This window comes from Coregonus lavaretus (genome assembly GCF_964263955.1).
Source record: "Coregonus lavaretus genome assembly, chromosome: 26".
In the NCBI taxonomy this organism is placed as follows: Eukaryota; Metazoa; Chordata; class Actinopteri; order Salmoniformes; family Salmonidae; genus Coregonus; species Coregonus lavaretus.
Genome location: NC_140013.1, coordinates 36,256,688 through 36,264,187, shown reverse-complemented (window position 1 = coordinate 36,264,187; position 7,500 = coordinate 36,256,688). Strand labels below are relative to the sequence as shown.

General features: G+C 46.3%; 1 protein-coding gene across 1 annotated transcript in view; it reads left to right on the top strand.

Annotated features, from left to right (window-relative positions):
- Positions 1-7,500, top strand: part of LOC311102016 (glutamate receptor 4-like) — a gene marked incomplete at its 5' end in the record, with an annotated part of 129,655 nt that overhangs the window by 4,784 nt on the left and 117,371 nt on the right. The gene's annotated exons all lie outside the window — the stretch shown is intronic.

The following is a 7,500-nucleotide window of genomic DNA, read 5'->3' as shown; positions in this document are numbered from 1 at the left end:
ATACTTTTTTCCCTAACTGTATAGTAAGTATTGGATCACAAAAAAAAAAAAAAAAAAAGGACATTACCATGTAGTTTACCAATAAAATGTTCTGATGGTGATGTGGATATACTCGGAATACATATCCCAAATGAAATAAATTATCTTACTCCAATACATTTTAATAGAAAGTTAGGAAAAATAGATAAGATCTTGCTACCATGGAAAGGTTTATACCTGTCTATTTGTGGAAAAATCACCCTGATTAACTCTTTAGTATTATCCCAGTTTACCTATTTGCTTATGGTCTTGCCTACGCCTAGCGAACAGTTTTTTTTAAATTATATGAGAAAGAAATATTCAATTTTATTTGGAACGTCAAGCCAGACAAAATTAAACGGGCCTATTTATATAATGAATATGAATTCGGAGGACAGAAATTATTAAATATTAAAGCATTAGACCTATCACCAAAAGCTTCAGTCATATAAAAATTATACTTAAATCCGAACTGGTTCTCTAGCAAATTAGTAAGATTGTCTCACCCACTGTTCAAGAAAGGCCCTTTTCCCTTTATTCAGATTACAACCTCTCACTTTCAGTTATTTGAAAAGGAAATAATCTCCCAAATATCACTATTTCTAAAACAAGCCATAGAAAGTTGGTTGAATTTTCAATTTAATCCTCCAGAAACGACAGAACAAATAATGTAGCAAATATTGTGGTTAAACTCAAATATACTAATTGATAAAAATACATTATTTTTTGAGAAAATGTTTAAAAAAGGTATAATCTTCGTAAATGATATCATAGGTAGGACTGGTGGAGTTATGTTGCACATGCAGCTAACAAAAACATATGGAAATGTGTCACGCCCTGGCTCTGGGGACTGTTGAGCCAGGGTGTGTAGTTTTTGTGTTATTTTCTATGTTGTGTTTTCTAGATCGTTTAGATCTATGTTGGCCAGGGTGGTTCCCAATCAGAGGCAGCTGTATCTCATTGTCTCTGATTGGGAACCATACTTAGGCAGCCTGTTTGGCACTAGTCGGTGTGGGATCTTGTTCCGTAAAGGTTTGTTTTGTGTAACCTAGGACTTCACGTATCGTTTGTTTGTTGTTTTTTGTCATGTGTTCAGTACTAAATAAAATGTACGCTTATCATGCTGCGCCTTGGTCCGTATCTCGTACGTAAACAATCGTGACAGAAGATCCCACCAAAAGAGGACCAAGCAGCGTGTCCAGGAACAGACAGCCTGGACCTGGAAGGAGATCCTGGACGGGAAGGGATCCTGGACTTGGGAGGAGATTCAGGCCGGAATGGATCGCCGTCCTTGGGAGGAGACTGTGGAGGCGCGCTATAGAGAGGAGCAGCGGCAACGCAGAGGGTACCGGCCGAGGAGGAAGCCCGAGAGACAGCCCCAAGAAAATGTTTGGGGGGGCTAAAAGGGTGGTTGGCGGAGCCTAGGGTTAGAGCAGAGCCAACTCCCCATACTCAGGCTAGGAAGCGTGTGACTGGGCAGGCTCCGTGTTATGCGGAGCCACGTACTGTGCCGCGAGTGTTCCGGCACAGTCCTGTACGTCCTGTGCTAGCACCACGCACGTGTCGTGCAAAGATGGGCATTCAGCCAGGACGGGGTGTGCCGGCTCAACGCTCGTGGTCTCCAGTACGCCTCCTCGGTCCCGTATATCCTGCGCCAGTGCCACGTGCTGTAGCGCCAGAATGAGTGCACAGTCCCGTACGTCCTGTGCTGATGCCTCACTCGTATTGTGTGGAAGTAGGCATTCAGCCAGGACGGGTTGTGTCAGCTCTCCGCTCCAGACCTCCAGTCCGCATCCACAGTCCGGCCCGGCCCGTTCCGGCTCCCCGCACCAAGCCAGTGGTGCGTGTTCCCAGTCCAGCCCGGCCTGTTCCTGTCCCTCGCGCCAAGCCAGTGGTGCGCGTCGCCAGCCCGGTCCGGCCTGTTCCTGTCCCTCGCGCCAAGCCAGTGGTGCGCGTCGCCAGCCCGGTCCGGCCTGTTCCTGCCCCTCGCACCAAGCCAGTGGTGCGCGTCGCCAGCCCGGTCCGGCCTGTTCCTGCCCCTCGCACCAAGCCAGTGGTGCGCGTCGCCAGCCCGGTCCGGCCTGTTCCTGCCCCTCGCACCAAGCCAGTGGTGCGCGTCGCCAGCCCGGTCCGGCCTGTTCCTGCCCCTCGCACCAAGCCAGTGGTGCGCGTCGCCAGCCCGGTCCGGCCTGTTCCTGCCCCTCGCACCAAGCCAGTGGTGCGCGTCGCCAGCCCGGTCCGGCCTGTTCCTGCCCCTCGCACCAAGCCAGTGGTGCGCGTCGCCAGCCCGGTCCGGCCTGTTCCTGTCCCTCGCACCAAGCCAGTGGTGCGCGTCGCCAGCCCGGTCCGGCCTTTTCCTGCCCCTCGCACCAAGCCAGTGGTGCGCGTCGCCAGCCCGGTCCGGCCTGTTCCTGCTCCCCGCACCAAGACAGTGGTGCGCGTCGTCAGCCCGGTCCGGCCCGTTCCTGCTCCCCGCACCAAGCCAGTGGTGCGCGTCGTCAGCCCAGTCCGGCCCGTTCCTGCTCCCCGCACCAAGCCAGTAGTGCGCGTCGTCAGCCCGGTCCAGCCCGTTCCTGCTCCCCGCACCAAGCCAGTGGTGCGTGTGTCCAGTCCGGCACGGCCCGTGCCTGTTCCACCGGTGCCTGGTCCGGCACCAGTCAGCTGCTCCACTCCGGAGCCAGAGCAATCCGCTCCAACGGGGTCCGGTCCAACTCCAGTCAGCGGATCCACTCCGGAGCCAGAGCAATCCGCTCCACCGGTGTCCAGTCCAGCTCCGGCCAGCGGCTCCAGTCCGGAGCCTGTACGATTTGATCCACCGTCGTCGGGTCCAGCTCCAGTCAGCGGTGCCAGACCAGATCAGGGGCGCAACGGGGAGGTGGAGAGAAATGGTGGTCACGCCCGGAGCCGGATCCGCCTCCGAGGCGGAATTCCCACACGGCCCCTACCCTGTTGTGTTTGTGTGACGCGGTCGCAGTCCGTAAAGGTTTGTTTTGTGTAACCTAGGACTTCACATATCGTTTGTTTGTTGTTTTTTGTCGTGTGTTCAGTACTAAATAAAATGTACGCTTATCACGCTGCGCCTTGGTCCGTATCTCGTACGTAAACGATCGTGACAAAATGTCTGCTCTACCCAAAATTACAACCAAATAATTGCATCATTACCGCAAAAAATGGAAGAGGAAAGTGGAAGGGGGAAAAAGTAAGGAACTTGTCTGTCGGCCCTGCATTAAAGAACATAATTGGTTAAATAAAAAAGTAGACCAGTTTCATTTAAGGACCAAAGGATTGACAGCCGTCCCATATAGATTGCAAAATAGTTGGGAAGATATTTTTGACGTACCGATTCCATGGCATAGTGTTTATGAAATGATATGCAAAACGATGCCGGATTCAAAATTTAGAATTTTTTAATTTAAATTATAATACAAAATTATTGCTACCAATAGAATGTTATTTACATGGGGGATACAATCTTCCCAGCTCTGCAGATTTTGCTGCGAAGAGACAGAATCATTAGATCACTTGTTTTGGTACTGTCCATTTGTAGCTTGTTTTTGGACACAAGTCCAGGAATGGCTGAAGGATTGCAATATTTACCTGGAGCTAACCCTGCAGATAGCACTACTGGGTGATCTGAAAAGTCATAGTCAATCGATCAATAATATAATAATACTTTTAGCAAAAAAAAATATTTTCAATTTATAATCTGTAGAAACAATGAGAATAGAAGGGTTCAGATCTTTTGCGAAACATCACAGTACTGTTGAAAAATATATGGCTAATAGATATCCAATATGGATGGTTTTAAGAGATAGATGGGAGGTGTTGAATGAGCTGAAGGATGGGACTAATAACAACTAACAACATCTAATAACAACAAGATAACTAACATAAAGCATACTGTGTCCATAATAAGTATATAGGTTATAGGTTGAGAGCTTTTGTGAAAGAGCACAGTTAGAATGATATGGCATATAGAAGCAAACCGGATGGACAAAATGAAAATTATCGGAGAGGTTGAGGGTAGAGGAAGTTCAGGAGTAAAAACAAACAAAATAGAATTATTGTAAAATTGACTGTGTCCATAAAATGTATATAGTATGTATAAGCTGGAAGTAAAGGCCTAAGCGTTGTTGTTCACTAGTTTACTCCAATTAGGGAAGGGGTGGTGGGGTTGGAAAATAATAAAGGCAAATATATTTATAATTTTTCCCCAATTTTTTTTTTACAAATCCAGTCTCCACTTCTACTAAACACAAACCTTATTATAGCCAGTTAGAAAACACTTCACTCACCTCAATGACCAATCAACAGACAAAAACAGCAGCTGTGAGGTCATTAGCATATACACCCAATCATACTCCTATTACTGAGGCTAGGAAGATGAAGGTACATCAACAGTACACGTACAACACACATAATAATATATCATGTTTTCAGGCACACAGAACAAGACTGATACTAATGAGAGACAGAGAGTGAAGAAGGGAGGGAGGGAGGGAGGGAGAAATAATAGAATAAGGAGGGAGGGAGAGAGAGAGAGAGAGAGAGAGAGAGAGAGAGAGAGAGAGAGAGAGAGAGAGAGAGAGAGAGAGAGAGAATAGAATGACTAGGGAGGGAGAGAGAGAGAGAATAGAATGAGGAGGGAGAGAGAGGAAATAGAATGAGGAGGGAGGGAGAGAGAGAATATAATGAGGGAGAGAGAGAATAGAATGAGGAGGGAGATCGAGAGAGATAATAGAATGAGGAGGGAGAGAGAGACAAAATAGAATGAGGAGGGAGAGAGAGAGAGAATATAATGAGGAGGGAGAGAGATAATATGATGAGGAGGGAGAGAGAGAGAATATAATGAGGAGGGAGAGAGAGAGAATAGAATGAGGAGGAAGAGAGAGAGAGAATAGAATGAGGAGGAAGAGAGAGAGACAATATAATGAGGAGGGAGAGAGAGAGAATAGAATGAGGAGGGAGGGAGAGAGAGAATATAATGAGGAGGGAGAGAGAGAGAATATAATGAGGAGGGAGAGAGAGAGAATAGAATGTGGATGGAGAGACAGAGAGAGAATAGAATGAGGAAGGAGAGAGAGAGAGAATAGAATGAGGGAGAGAGAGATAATATAATATGGAGGGAGAGAGAAACTGAATATAATGAGGAGGGAGAGAGAGAATAGAATGAGGGATAGAGAGATAATAAAATGTGGAGGGAGAGAGAAACAGAATATAATGAGGAGGGAGAGAGAGAATAGAATGAGGGAGAGAGAGATAATATAATAAGGAGGGAGGGAGAGAGAGACTAGAATGAAAAGGGAGGAGAGACATAATAGAATGAGGAGGGAAAGAGAGGGAGGGAGAGAGAGAGAATAGAATGAGGGAGAGAGAGATAATATAATATGGAGGGAGAGAGAAACAGAATATAATGAGGAGGGAGAGAGAGAATTGAATGAGGGATAGAGAGATAATAAAATGTGGAGGGAGAGAGAAACAGAATATAATGAGGAGGGAGAGAGAGAATAGAATGAGGGAGAGAGAGATATAATATAATAAGGAGGGAGGGAGAGAGAGAATAGAATGAAAAGGGAGGAGAGAGACATAATAGAATGAGGAGGGAAAGAGAGGGAGGGAGAGAGAGAGAATAGAATGAGGAGGGAGAGAGAGAGAATATAATGAGGAGGGAGGAGAGAGAGAATAGAATGAGGAGGGAGAGAGAGAGAATATAATGAGGAGGGAGAGAGAGAATATAATGAGGAGGGAGGGAGAGAGAGAATATAATGAGGAGGGAGAGATAGAGAGAATAAAATGAGGAGGGAGAGAGAGAATATAATGAGGAGGGAGGGAGAGAATATAATGAGGAGGGAGAGAGAGAGAATAGAATGAGGAGGGAGAGAGATAATAGAATGAGGAGGGAGAGAGAGAGAGAGAATAGAATGAGGAGGGAAAGAGAGGGAGGAGTGAGATATAATATAATGAGGAGGGAGAGAGAGAGAGAATATAATGAGGAGGGAGAAAGAGAGAGACAATCGAATAAGGAGGGAGGAGAGAGACATAATAGAATGAGGAGGGAAAGAGAGGGAGGGAGAGAGAGAGAATAGAATGGAGGGAGAGAGAGAATAGAATGAGGAGGAAGAGAGAATATAATGAGGAAGGAGAGAGAGAATAGAATGAGGGAGAGAGAGAGAGAATTAGTTGAGGAGGGAGAGAGAGAATAGAATGAGGAGGGAGGGAGAGAGAATAGAATGAGGAGGGAGAGAAAGAAAATAGAATGAGGAGGGAAAGAGAGGGAGGAGAGAGAGAGAATATAATGAGGAGGGAGAGAGAGAATATAATGAGGAGGGAGAGAGAGAATATAATGAGGAGGGAGAGAGAGAGAATAGAATGAGGAGGGAGAGAGAGAATAGAATGAGGAGGGAGAGAGAGAGAATAGAATGAGGAGGGAAAGAGAGGGAGGAGAGAGAGAATATAATGAGGAGGGAGAGAGAGAGAGAGAGAGAGAGAGAGAATAGAATGAGGAGGGAGAGAGAGAGAATAGAATGAGGAGGGAGAGAGAGAGAGAATAGAATGAGGAGGGAGAGAGAGAGAGAGAGAATAGAATGAGGGGGGAGAGAGAGAATATAATGAGGAGGGAGAGAGAGAGAGAATAGAATGTGGAGTTAGAGAGAGAGAGGGAATAGAATGAGGAGGGAGAGAGAGAGAGAATATAATGAGGGAGAGAGAGATAATATAATGTGGAGGGAGAGAGAGAGAGAATAGAATGAGGGGGGAGAGAGAGAGAGAGATAATACAGTGAGGAGGGAGGAGAGAGAGAATAGAATGAGGAGGGAGAGAGAGAGAGAATATAATGAGGAGGGAGAGAGAGAGAGAGAGAGAGAATATAATGTGGAGGGAGAGAGAGAGAGGGAGAATATAATGAGGAGGGAGAGAGAGAGAATAGAATGAGGGAGAGAGAGATAGTATAATGTGGAGGGAGAGAGAGAGAAAATAGAATGAGGAGGGAGAGCGAATACAATGAGGAGGGAGGAGAGAGAGAGAATAGAATGAGGGAGAGAGAGATAATATAATGTGGACGGAGAGAGAGAGAAAATAGAATGAGGAGGGAGAGAGAGAGAATACAATGAGGAGGAAGAGAGAGAATGTAATGAGGTTGAGAGAGAGAATATAATGAGGAGGGAGAGAGAGAGAAAATAGAATGAGGAGGGAGAGAGAGAGACTACAATGAGGAAGAGAGAGAGAGAGAATAGAATGAGGAGAGAGAGAATAGAATGAGATAGAGAGAGAGAGAATACAATGAGGAGGGATAGAGAGAGAGAGAATAGAATGAGGAGGGAGGGAGAGAGAGAGGTGGGCTAAATGATTTAACACATAAGGGGACGTTGCACAGATTTGAAAGGTGGTGGTTTCTAAGCAACTGCACACACTAGCAAAAAGCGGAGTGAGCAGCCATTGGCCAACACACACACACCTTAGCAAGCACACACACACAAGGCAGCT